Source organism: Typopeltis vanoorti, chromosome 25 (assembly GCF_054136105.1).
Source record: "Typopeltis vanoorti isolate ZY-2024b chromosome 25, IOZ_Tvanoo_1.0, whole genome shotgun sequence".
Taxonomy (NCBI): Eukaryota; Metazoa; Arthropoda; class Arachnida; order Uropygi; family Thelyphonidae; genus Typopeltis; species Typopeltis vanoorti.
Window position 1 is genome coordinate 9925404 of NC_143573.1, and position 13627 is coordinate 9939030.

The 13627-nt window shown below is 35.3% G+C and overlaps 1 protein-coding gene across 4 annotated transcripts in view; it reads left to right on the forward strand.

The window, feature by feature from the left end:
* LOC150092525 (liprin-beta-1-like) overlaps nt 1-13627 on the forward strand; it is a 494640-nt gene that overhangs the window by 372179 nt on the left and 108834 nt on the right. The window lies entirely within an intron of this gene.

The window sequence follows — 13627 nt, forward strand, 5'->3', positions numbered from 1 at the left end:
CCAGTCTTGAGTTCACCTTCTTTGCCTGGTACTGCAACTGACCATAAGACCACATTGAACTAAGAGGATGGGAACCATTTAAAAAACCTCTCATAGTAAAAATAGACAGAATTTTAACTCCTCCTGGTGAATATTGCATAATGTGAGTGGACTACACCAGTGCTTACCAAACTGTAGGCCGCAACCCCCTTGGGGACTGTTAGTTTTGTTGAGGGGACCATGAAATAATGAAAACAAATTTAAAATGCTTTAAGACTGAGTAGATATTTTTTTATCTTAAAAGAAACATATTTAATTTTTATTATTTATTATTTCTTTTTTGTTATTTTTTATATTTTAATGGAAAAATCACACATTGGTGCTAGTTCACAAATTTTGCTTCCTGCATATTTCAGTGCTTAATGAATATTAGTAAATATATGCTTATTCATATAAATTTCATTTCATTGCAATAAATATTATAATAATATATGTTTGTATTACGCATTTTTTTTTTTTTCGATGGGGGGGGCCATGAAATATTTTAATTTTTCCAAAGGAGCCTTTACATCCATAAGTTTGGGAAGCACTGGTCTACACCACTTAGCCCAACATTTTGTATCTCCTAGAATTCTTTTTAAATACAAGAATTGTCTGACTGAACAATAAAATTTATTTGTATGTCATATTGTTAGTTTTCAAATCCATGTTTCTTCCTAACCTTTCAGAAATGGTATTTTAATTCATTAATTATAAAAACGGGGTGTTTAAGGGTCAAGCTATATAACTGAGAGGAGACCTCCACATAGCCTTCAAAGGAATGTGGAGAACCGACAAGGGCTTCTGACCTAATGTCTAATCCTCAACTTTTTGTGGTGCACCCTGTTAGGTATCTACTTAGATACTGAACGGATGAGGATGGGCTGGCAATTTGGGATTTAGCCGACTAAATTGTATTCTTATTGGCTTAAACCAAAATTTCAAATGTGGTAGAACATGACAGAATTTCATGCCGGCAGGGACATCGCCCGGTTAAACAAGGCCCACGTTGTTTTCACGAGGGAATCAGGGCAAACACGAAAAGGCAGCTACTGGAACAAATCTGAAAACAAACCCCAACTCAACATCACCAGAGTTAAAGATCGGTACTATCAACGTAAGAAGCCTGAATGGCAAAGAAATGGAGCTAGCCGAGGAATTAGATAAGTACCAGATCGACATAATAGGGGTGACTGAAACAAAAAAGGCAAAAACTGGTGAGATCTTTCTCATCAATAAATACAAAATGTTATATTCAGAATATGACAATCAAGGAAAAGAAGGAGTACCCATAGTATTCAACACTAAATATGAGGCTAATCTTTTTGAATGGCAAACAGTCTCAAGTAGAGTGATGTGGGCAAATATGAGAATGGGGAACTGGATAATGAGTCTTATTTTTGCCTATGGTCCCACAGAAGGTTGCACTAAGGTAGAAGTAGAGGAATTTTTTGAGGCTTTAGAGAAAACAACTGACACAATGAAAAAGGAAAAGTTGGTCCTTGTTGGGGATCTAAATAGCAGAGTAGGAAATGATTGTGAGACATACAAAAATATTTTGGGAAAATTTGGAGAAAAGAGCAAAGCTAATAATAATGGCAAATATCTGTTGGATTTCTGCTCAGGACATGGACTGGTTATTACTAACACCATGTTCCAACATAAAAATGTGCACAAATTCACCTGGAGAGTAGAGGCAAGGAATAAGAAAAGTCTCATTGACTATGTTATTGTTGATAATGATGTTTTCCCACTGGTGCAGGACACCACAGTGTACAGAGGATCTGAAATTGGAAGTGATCATTTAGTATTGAGCAGGATAAGATTCAATATCATATTGAAAAGAAGAACCTGTAAGAAAGTTTTAAAGAGAATAAAAGTTGAGCAGCTCTCAGATGTGAACTGTAGACTAAAATATACAAAGATTATTGAAAAAAAATGAAAGAATTTGAGAGCAGGAAGAACCAAACTTTGGAGATTCGGTGGCAAGCACTGAAGAAAACCCCGATTGATTCAGCCAGAGAGGCATGTGGTGAAAATCAGAACTCCATGGTGGACACAGGAAGTTAAAGAGACAGTGAAGGAAAAGAAGAAAGCACATCAAAAGTTCCTGGCAAATAAGTCAGCTTGTGTGCACTTAGAGAATATGGAGACAAATGTAAGAAAGTTAAAAACTGTCTAGACTGGCTAAACTGGCTAAACAAACGTCATGGGAGGACTTTGGCAAGAACATAGAAAATAAATATCAAGAGAGTAGCAAGATATTCTGGAGGTTGTTGAAGAAGCTCAGAAATGGAGGAATGAGTGCTGTAAAAGGAATTAGAGATGATAAAGGTGACATGAAAACAGGAGAAAAAGATATCATCGAAGTATAGAGTAATTACTTTGAAAAGCTGCTAAAGGAAACAAGCAGTGATGACAGCACAGTGGTAAAAAAACACTGACCAGGCATGCAGTCAGGAATACATATCTATACTTGAAGTAGAAAAAGCCATCAAAAGCCTGAAATGTGGAAAGGCAGAAGGAGTAGATGATATTCGACCAGAAATGCTCAAGTATGGAGGTATAAAAGTCATACAGTTGCTGCACTTCATAGTTCAGAAGGCCTGGACAGAGAGACGAATTCCAGATGATTGAGGTAGAGCTCTCATAGTACTCATATATAAAAAGGGTAATAAAACTGAATGTGAGAATTTCAGAGGCATTTTATTACTGAGTGTTCCTGGTAAGATCTATGCAAGTATACTTGAGAAATGGTTGAGAAGGATTGTGGAAGAGAAGCTTTGTGAAGTACATGCTGGATTCAGGCCAAATAGAGGCTGTCAAGATCCGATTTTCACTTTACAACAAATATTTGAGAAATCATGGGAATATAACAAAGATCTGTATTTAAGTTTTGTAGATCTGGAAAAGGCATATGACAAGGTGCCAAGAGACAAGCTATTCCAAATGCTACAGTTATATGGTGTTAATGGGGCATTATATCAAGCAATACTTAGTCTTTATTTGAGTTGTTAGTCATCTGTTAGAATTGAAGGAAGTACAGGAAGATGGTTTAATGTTAAATATGGTGTGAGAGAAGGATATACATTATCCTCTCTGTTATTCATTATCTATATGGATCACATTATGAAGGAAAGTGAGTATTAAACCTGATATCAAAATTGGAGATGTTAATCTCAGCTCTTTGCTTTTTGCAGATGATGTTATACTTCTAAATAAATCTACTACAAGTCTTCAAGATTTCGTGACTAAATTGAATAACTGTTGTAATAGATATGGTATGAACGTCAGCATTAAAAAGACAAAGACAATGAAAATAGACAGAAATATTGAAAATATCAACTGCATTGTGAATGGAGAACTTATAGAACAAGTAAAACACATCAGCTACTTAGGCACGATTTTTAGTGAAGATGATAAGTTAAATATGAAAATAGACAACAGAATCAACAAAGCTGGTATGGTAGGAAGTCAACTGAATAAATTTATATGAAATAAGAGAGAAATTAGCCAAAACACTAAAAATGCTGTATACAAGACTGTGTTTAAACCAATTTTAACTTATGGATCTGAGAGCTGGGTTAGAAGTAAATCACTTGACCAAAGACTAAAGACTTCAGATATGAGAGTCCTGAGAAAGATTAGGGGCATGAACAGATAGCATCAATGGTAATATCATATTAAAACGAGGATATTAGGAAAGAACTTGATATTGTCAGCATCCAGGAATGCATTAGCAGGGCTAATCTCGGGTGGTATGTCACTTAAACAGAATGGGAAAGGAAATATTAGCAAAACAAGTGTTCTCTGCCAGGTTGGCTGGAAAAAGACCCAGAAGAAGACCAAGATATAGGCAGATTGATACAGTAAAAAGTGCCTTAGAAGACAGAAATATAAGACCTGATAATATTGGAGTCTTGACATTTAACAGACTGATTTGGAGGAAAATTGTTGATAGGAAGTTAGTAATGATGTATATTGTTCATGTAGTAATATCATATCCTGTACACCCCCTTGAGGATATATTAGGAATTTGATGATGATGAATTATAAAAATCAAAATTCTCTTCCCATTGCTGATAGGTGACAGGTGCTGCAAAAATATACCCGTTCTGTTGTAAATAATGGAATGCCCAACACATTACATAATCTATTCCAAATACACAACTCAAGAGGACAGCTGTAGAAGGCATGTTCTGCTGTTTCCAGTCGGTAACAGATGTCACAGATTGGATCTCCAATGTTAAAGTACTCCATTTGATGGTATTGACAGGAAGGCGATCAAATGCAATTCTCCAAGCAAGTAATTGCTTGGAGAATTGCTGGACACTATCAAATGCTTGAGTAAGGTCTACTGACAGCATTTGGCTGTTTTTTTCGTATTAACCAGGCAGAGTAGATCACGTAGCAGAAACAGATTAAATTCTACTGCTCAGCCTGGAATTCCATATACCTCTGTGCTTTTAATTATGTATCTCATTCCTACTTTGAGCCTGTTATTGATATGTTGATAATGCAGAAAAATATCTTGTAGTCAGTATTAGATAGAGAAATAGGTCTCTAGCTGCTGATTAAGGTATGATCTCTATTAGATTTTGGAATGAGGATGGTTATGGCTTGCTAAAATTCACTTGATGTGTGTCCTGATGAGAGAAAAGAATTCAACAGCATAACTAGAATGAATGGGAAGAAGAAAATCCCAGGCCTTGTGACAAAGTTCAACCCGTCGATCTCTTGTGTATTCCTCCTTACTTACAAATTTAATTAAAACTGAAAACATAATATTTTATTTATCATTATTTTGTATTATTTTTAATTCGCTTTAAGTGTATTGCTATTATTTATTTATTTTTCATTAAAATTGTCAAATCAGTAATTTTCTTTTAAGTCCGGGTAAATGAATTAATTTGGATCAGTGGAAGTCAAACAGCGAGCCGAGTGAACACGATTATAAGCAAAGTGTAAAAACTCGATTGTAGCTTAAATATTAAATATTCCAAAGCCCATTACATCGATTTTTTACTTAGGTTAAGTCCCATGTGAATATTGTAAAAAAATAAACTTTGTTTGTCTTGGTATAGTTTGTATTAGATGTTTTTGTAAATAACTCTTTTGAAGCTAACTGTATATACTGATTTAATAAGAACATGTTAGAGTAAAAACAAAGGCAATGTTTTTGTTGCCGAAGCTGTACATGGCGGCATTAGAAAGATTGTTATTGAAACTTGTCGTATGAGAAAGGCTTGCAGGCTCTAAGTGTAAAAATCTCCGAAGTCAGTCAGAAAGAGTTGAAACAACTTTCCGATGGCCAGCACCTTACAATCAAAAGAAAGCGGAGGAGAACAAAAGGCAGACCCAACTTGAAACTTAAGATGAAAGACTCGTACCAATTCTTTCGGGGTTGCCAAACTTCATGCGAGGTCTCAGAGGAGGCCTAATAAAAAGGGACTGAAGCAAGCAGAAGGGGTCCTGCTCGGTCCAGAGTCATCATCAGAGAGACTGCCCAGATCCACGTTGCTTGAGAGAGGAGTTTCCCACTTCCAGAAAGAAGCTTCTCAGTTCGAGACGTCGCTAGAGAAAGAGACTACTTCTAGGCCGCAGACAAGGTTTCAAATTGCCGAAAGGAAGAGTTCCAATTGCCGGAGAACAGTTTCCAGGCCAGGTTAATGTCAGGCATTCACCAGTGTGTTGCGTTTTCATTGCAATTTTATTCATCAAATTGCAATGAAAAAATCGACTTCACTGATATTGCTCAATTAATGGTGTTTATTCGCATGGTATTTCAAGATTATTCAAGTAAAGAAGAACTTTTGAAAATTATACCATTATTGGGAAGGACTAGGGAAGAAGACATTTTTTTGGCATTTGATGAATTTGTGAAACAACACAAACTTCTGCTTTTTAAACCTGTGTCTATTACTACTGATGGTGCTCCTGCAATGATAGGTAATAAATCAGGCTTCATTTTATCATGTAAAAACGATGACAAATATCCTGATTTTTTAACGTACCACTGTATTATTCACCAACAAGTACTGTGTAGTAAAAGATTAAACACAAAAGATGTTTTGGATATTACATTTAAAATTGTAAATTCTGTTCGAAGAGAAGCCCTGCAACGATGGTTATTTAAATTACAGGCAGATGATGATAGGGAACTTTTGTTGTACAATAATGTTCGCTGGCTCAGCAGAAGTCAATTTTAAGAAAGATTTCTTGTATTAATTAACGATATAAAAATTTTTCTTGATGAAAAAGGAGATATTTATCTACAATTGAGTGATAAAAGATGGTTGTTACACTTATCATTTTTAGTAGATTTCTGTACGAAATTAAGCAATTTAAATTTAGAGTTACAAGGTAGAGATAAAAATTTAATTGGCATGTTAAGTTCAATAAAAACTTTCCAACAATACTTACTTTTATTAAAGAAAAATATAAATGACCGCGAATTTGGACAACTCCCATATTTATTAAAATTTTTTTAACAAAATCAAGAAATGCTTCGCTATGATTTAAAAGAATTTATTCGTGAAATAGAATTAGTTGAGGAAGAAATAAATTCAAGATTTTAATAAAACTGAAATGATTTTATCTTTTATCAATAATTCATTTCAAGAAAACTTGAACATCGCAGAAATTTCAAATAAAATTAGTGGGCTGTTTGATATAAACCAAGCTGAAGTAGAACTTGAGATAATAAACATTCAGAATAGTTTACATTTAAAATCAATAAACAATGAAATCATTTGGAAGTATACACATGAAAAATTCCCAATGTTAACTGATATTGTGCGAAAAATTCTGTCGTGTTTCGGATCGACATACTTGTCAGAATCCGCTTTTTCAAATATGACCATCATAAAAAATCAATTAAGAAACCAAATTACAAATGATCATTTGGATGATCGTCTGTAGTTGGACCCTTCTTCATATCAACTTGACTATGAAAATATTGCGAGGTCCAAACAATGCCAAATTTCACATTAACTTCTTTTTTTTTTTTTTTTTTAATCAACCAGCATTTCCTGTAACTTGTGAGTTTGTAATCAATCTGTTTTTTCTGACTTTGGTTTTCCAAAATAGAGAAATAAATATTTTATATTTTATTCCAATATATTTTTTTTTTTGTTGTATTAAAATAATTAAAAGTGATAAATAAATTTTTAAATACACAAATAAAGTTTTTATTTGTGTATTTTTTTTAGTTGTTTATTTGTGTGTAATCAGATATCAGGTTGGGGGAATGTGATCTATATAAGAGAGTAGATCGCTGAATAACTTATATATAAGAGAGTAGATTGGCGAATAACTTTTTATAGAAAAGTAGCTCGCGTAGTAAAAAAGGTTGAACACCACTGTTCTAGACCATCAGGTCCTTGGGATTTTCTTTTCTGGCATTCTTTATAGGCTGTAGTAAATTCAGATGCAGTCATGGATCTGTCAAGGCTATCTAGGATATGAACAGGAAAACCATTAATGTTCCAGGAGTTATAATTTGTCACAGTACTGTTGTTTTCAAACAGATTTTTATAGTGTTTTTGAAAGGAGTCAAGGATGTCTTGAGTGGTGGTGGATATGTGTTCACCATCAATGCAGAATTGAGTGATATTCCTTTCTTCACAGAATTTATTGAATTATCTATTGATGAACGCAGCTGAAGGGCTATCTGCTAAGTGCTGCTATTTTCTTATTTTAACACGTTCACTGCCAACTATGTGTTGATATACCAACTATACTTATAGTTGGTGTATGAGCCTCACAAGTCAACTACAAATGTACTCGTATGTCGATTACCGACCTCCTATGCAAAGCATGAGTTAACTTGTAGTATAAGCACGTTAATTTTGACCCGTGGCTTGTGAATAAAGCAGAGAGCATGTCTGGTGGTTTGGTAGAAGGAAAATAATTTCAGCAAAAGTATAGTATATTATAAGAGGTATTTTTGCATAAACTGTGTTTTTATTAATGCAAATAAAACAGTTTTTTGAAGTTTTTTCAATATATACATATATTTATATACGATATATCATCATCTGAGTCATCACTAGAGTCGTCTGTAGGATTATAATAATTTTCGGAATTGGAACCAAATAATTCATTCCATTCGTCATTGCTCATATTAGCGTACGCTTCTAATTCTTCATCAGTAAGCTTTCTTTTACAGGCTATGACGTAATTTTAAATAATTGTAAGACTAGACGCAGTAAACCTTACTGCACTGTATGCTGAACATCACTGACTCTGAACTTAAGTTACACAGTCGTCAGCACATGTAAGACATAGGTAGGGGGTGATACGAGATTACTCGTAGTTGGCGTATGAAACAAAATTCTGTCTGATAAGCCAGCTATGAGATAACTCGTACTGACCTTGTAGAAGTGAAAGTGCTTAGCATGCGGTAACAAACTATGCCCAAGGAGCATGGCGGCAAACATGTTAAATTTTTTTTTTTCTTGTACTTCTTTCTACCTTTCCACTTCTATAGCTATATTAATGTTTGATGATGTTGCTGCATTCTGTGCATTCTATGCATTGGTTTGCTATGAACCAGCTTCTCTCTTTATACAGGTCTTTCCCCTTTTATCTTTGGAGGAAAGCCTGTTCCTTTCCCCATTCCATCATATTCTGTTTTATTGCTTGTTTGAATTTTAACCACATATCCTAGTTGCAGGTAACATTATTCTAAGTTGAACAGAGGGTCTGGAATTTGTTGAAAAAATCAATGGAAAATTTGGTGAAAGTCTTCATGGTCCGGAAAAAATCTCGTCTTGTTCTGTGTAGTAGAATCTAAGCAGAACTGGATTATGATCTGGGATTACATGTTGATGTCAAGATGTTTATTTTATATATCCTGTTTATAAGGGAAGAAGAGATATAAATTCGATCAAGGTATATGAACCAATACCTTGATTCATATACATGTAAGCCTGGATTGCAAATCAGATTGCAAATCCTCCATTATGTCTGCTAGTTGAGCCTTGTCAGACATGTTTTTAACTGTGCATATCCCACTTTTCCACACCTGCCTGGGGCGTCCTCCTATTTTCTCTAATGTGAGATTTTCAATACAATTCCAGTCTCCAGCTGCAATGATGTAGTGGGCACCTTATAAATATGGCTCCAATTCCTGGAAGAATTTTCGTCTAACTGTTCCATTGGAGCATTTCCAGTCTATTGTCAAAATTCTCCCTTCTGCATCCCTTTGGATATTACAGAATGACCCGAGGAGGCGGGGGGGGTGTTAAGAATAAGAATCCCTACTCCAGCTCTGTTAAATCTTCCAAAGCTTCAATAAGAAAGAAGTGGATATCTATCTGTTAAAGTATTTTTTAATATCCTTATATCTGCAGAAGTATGTTACTTGGAAAAAGAAACAAAAACCTGATTTTATGGCATAGCATAAGTTTCCATATAGCTTCTTATTTAACTTGTCTATGGAATCCTTGAATACATTTAACATTTAATATACATTTAATGAGGCAATGCGGAAAGTAGATGATCTGATTAGTGAAGTGTCACTGGTAAGTCTTTAACTTTTAGATTGTGGATGAACCTTATGAGGTCTTCAATCTGTGAAATAGAAACTCTGTAGCCTTCTTCTTATAAATTCTTTTCCAATTTTTTACAGTTGCTTTCCATTATTTCAGTTTCATGCCTATTGTTCTTGATTTTGAAGCTAATTTACTTTTCTTTTCATGTAGATGATAGCTGTACTGAGAAAACTTTGAATCAATAAACTTTATTATTATATTTTTTGCTTGCTTTCCCTTTATTAGCATGAGATGGTTCCTCATAGTCTACAAACTCTTCTGAGCCTCAGGGGGTCTTCATTTGACAATCCACAATCTCCTTCATCATTATATTTTTTGTATATCATTTTTTCTTCTTTTAAATTTAGTTCCTGTTTTTAGTACATGTTTTAATTTTTTTTTATCTTCAATTTGTTTTATTAATTCATCTCTTCTTTATGATGATGTTGTTTACATATTAAGTTCTTTCAGATGACTTACTTGCTTTTCTGTTTCTTTTCCAGTTTCTCCTTGTGTAACAGTTTTATTTTGTTGCTTTTCATCATGTATTTTCTCAGTAGTTATACTAGGTTCATTATTGGTAATTTCAACTGATGTTGTTCCATCCATATTTGAAGTGCCTCCTGCAGTTCTTTGTTACACTCTTTTTGTGATTTTACCAAGTATAGTTTGTTTGAAAGCACCATCTTTACTAGACTGAATTGGAAGATCTGGGAACTCTTGTTTATGCCTCTCCTATGTATACACTGTTCTAATTGGCTCTACCAATGCTCCCATTCTTTTGGCGAAAGTTCTGAAAGGACAGGTGATAATGCATTGGTCAGAACTTTCGCATTTCTGACAGGGTTTGAGACACTGATTAGCGATATGTCCAATCTCCATACACTCGAAACATTTAACTTTGGGGCTGTTGCCACCCAAGTGATCGTATGAATCACAACGCAGGCACTGCCTCTAATTCCTGAACAAAATTTACAAAATTTGGTTACAGGAATCTTCACCTGATATACCATTTCATATGCTACTGATTTTACCCCATTTCAAGAATGTCTGGATAAGAATTTCATTACTATTTTCTATATATTCCATTGGAAATCTCTTTGTATTTACTGTTTTAACCTGGCTTCCCACCATTACCCCATTGCTACTTGCAAATGTAATAGTAATTTATTCCTGGTTTTCACATCTTTAGCTATAATTAAATATTTCCCTCTTCCTTGAAAGAATTAATCCTGCTAGTCCCAACTATCTCTTTTAAAACCATAGTCATCTGTCTCACTTCCTCTCATCCTGGAATTTCAATTCCTAGAGTTCACGCCCTTGGAGGAATTGGTACCATTCTCTTGGGGGAAAAAGACTAAAATCTCTGCATTTGATTATAAACGAAGCCTTCCAGTCATAAGACTGAAAATTAAATAATCCAGTGATATATAAACAATTCTACACCACCAGCAAATAGTGTATTTGAGTTACTATAAAATGGAAGCTGTGATACAGCCAAAAATTAACCCCATAATGCAGATATTAACTGCACTACCCGCAATCTAAATATTTTCTTAAAAATTCAGTGCTAGTGAGGATGGGGTGAAACTACCACTAGTTCCAGTAAAATAAAATGAAGGTCTTGCTTCCAGTGACAGCAGCTTGTTCTGCAGGGAGTAGAGAGGTTCTGCTCAGTGGCTGGTTTTTACCTGTAATTGAACTCCTGCTGAGTTTCCTGTCCTGGAGTAATTCAAGTCAGGAGTGATGAGGTTAGTAGTGATCTTGTAGGGTCACTCAATGAGATATAGAATGATCTTGTAAATCACTCAGAGTTTTTGGAAGGGTATCCCCATACTTTAACATACCTCAATAAAGGTCGAAACTGATCTGGGTAGTGACCCTTCTCATAATGCATAGCATTATACTTGTCCATAAGGATGTTTGCTTTGCATTATGGGATACTAAGGCAGCTGATGTTAAGTTATTAGCCTCTATATACAAGTAGCCCAGTCGTGAAGAAACTTCACATGCAAATACTGTTTGCTTAAACTTGGTTAATGGATTAAACCAAGAATATAATTTCTTGGCATCTTTAATTTATAGTATAACCAAGGGAAAAAAAAACTTTCAATATCTATCCCTGATTCACAGTATTTTAATAATAAGGTGTGACAAACTTTTGACTACTTGTATATGGGAAATATATGACTTCTGCGTTATTTCAAACTTGGTATCCTTTCTGGGTCTGCTCCCACTGATGAGACCTAAGACTCTCTTGCACCCCTATACTAACTACTCTAGGCCTATGATGAACACCCCTTTACTTTTTTACCTCAATAAAGGTCGAAACCAGTCTGGATAGTAGCCCTTACATAATGCATAGCATTATATACGTCCATATGGATGTATGCTTTGCATTGCGGGATATTACCAATTGCCAATTTTACAACTACCAATGTGGGATACTAAGGCAGCTGATATGACGTCATTAGCTTCTATATACAAGTAACCCAGTCATGAAGATACTTCATGTGCAAACATTGTCTTATTTACACTTGGATAAAGGATTAAATCAAGAATATAATTTCTTGGCATCTTTAATTTATAGTATAACTAAGTTAAAAAACTTTCAATATCATATTCCCATAATTTACACTGATTAAATTCATGAATCAGATGGAAAGGAAATAGTAGACCTAGTTTTTGTAGAAAGGCTTAGACGTTGGTTATGCATTTTTTACTAAATAATTTAAGGAAATTACAACATCAACTAGGATATACATTAAAAATAAATTTCAATATACTTCAGTATTTCGGCAACGTCACATTGCCATTTTCAAGAAACTTAAGAACAAGACACGTGCACGCAGGCACAACAAACAGTAAGTGAGGAAGAAGCAGAAAACTATTATTTCACCTAAAGTCCTGATGGTGCCACCTAGCGGGCAATGTTGGTATTCTTGGGCGATTGGGCTGAAGGTCTTCTGATGTAGGTTTCCCAAATTTGAGGCGGTCTCATGCAGTCAAATTTGTTGAGGTTTGGATTGTTTCTTAGGGCTGAAGCTGATTCCATGAAAAGCCTTTCATATTTGTATTTAATACCACGGTGTATTATCGTGGCTTTCTTCCACCGTATTCTATGGCAGGTATCCAGCGCATGGTCAGCAAGACCAGAGTGGCTGTATTGGTGAAACCAGATGTAGTCCTTGTGTTCTGAAATTCTGATATTTGCTGTCCTGCCTGTTTGGCCAAAGTAGGACAGCTTACAACTGTAAGGGACCTGGTATACACCAGGTAAGTCTAGGGGGGGGGGTTGGTCTTTAGTAGAGCAGATAAGGGATGCCTATTTTTTATATGATCTGTAACAAGAAGTTAAGTCATGTTTTTTTAGGATTTTTGTAATTTTTTCCGAGGTGCCTAGGATATAGAGTATGGTGATGGATTTAGAGTAATCCTTGTTGTGAGGGGGGGGGGGGGTTGTGGTTTACTGGTTTCAATATTTTTTTTGGGGGGAGTAGCGATTGGCTGAGAACGTCTTGAGAATGTGGTTTAGTTCTGTAGTTAGGGCATTGTCATTTGAACAGATGAGTTTAGCCCTATTGTGTAGTGTCTTAATGACTCCATATTGTTGCGAGGTGGAGTGGTGGGATTGTTGGTGAATGTATCTGCCTGTATGGGTGGGTTTTCTACAGACTGAGAAAACCAAGGTTCCATCAGGCATAAACTAGTGTGTCTAAGAAAGGATGGCAGTTGTTTTTTTTCTTCTTCCAGGGTCAATTTGATTCTGGGGTGTTGGTTGTTTAAGTGTGTTAGGAAGGAGAGGAGTGCATCGGAGCCGTGTGGCCAAATAGCGAACACATCATCGACATAGCGAAGCCAAATGGTTGGTTTTTGTGGGGCAGAGTTTAAGGCTTTCTCTTCAAAAGTCTCCATATAAAAGTTGGCCTAGGGTGGAGAGAGTGGAGAACCCATGGCTGTTCTCTCTATTTGTTTGTAGAATTTTCCTTGCCAAACAAAATAGCCTGAGTTGATTGTGAACTGAAATAGGCTGTGATATCGAGAGGAAATTTAGCTTGGATTAGCTCTAAGGA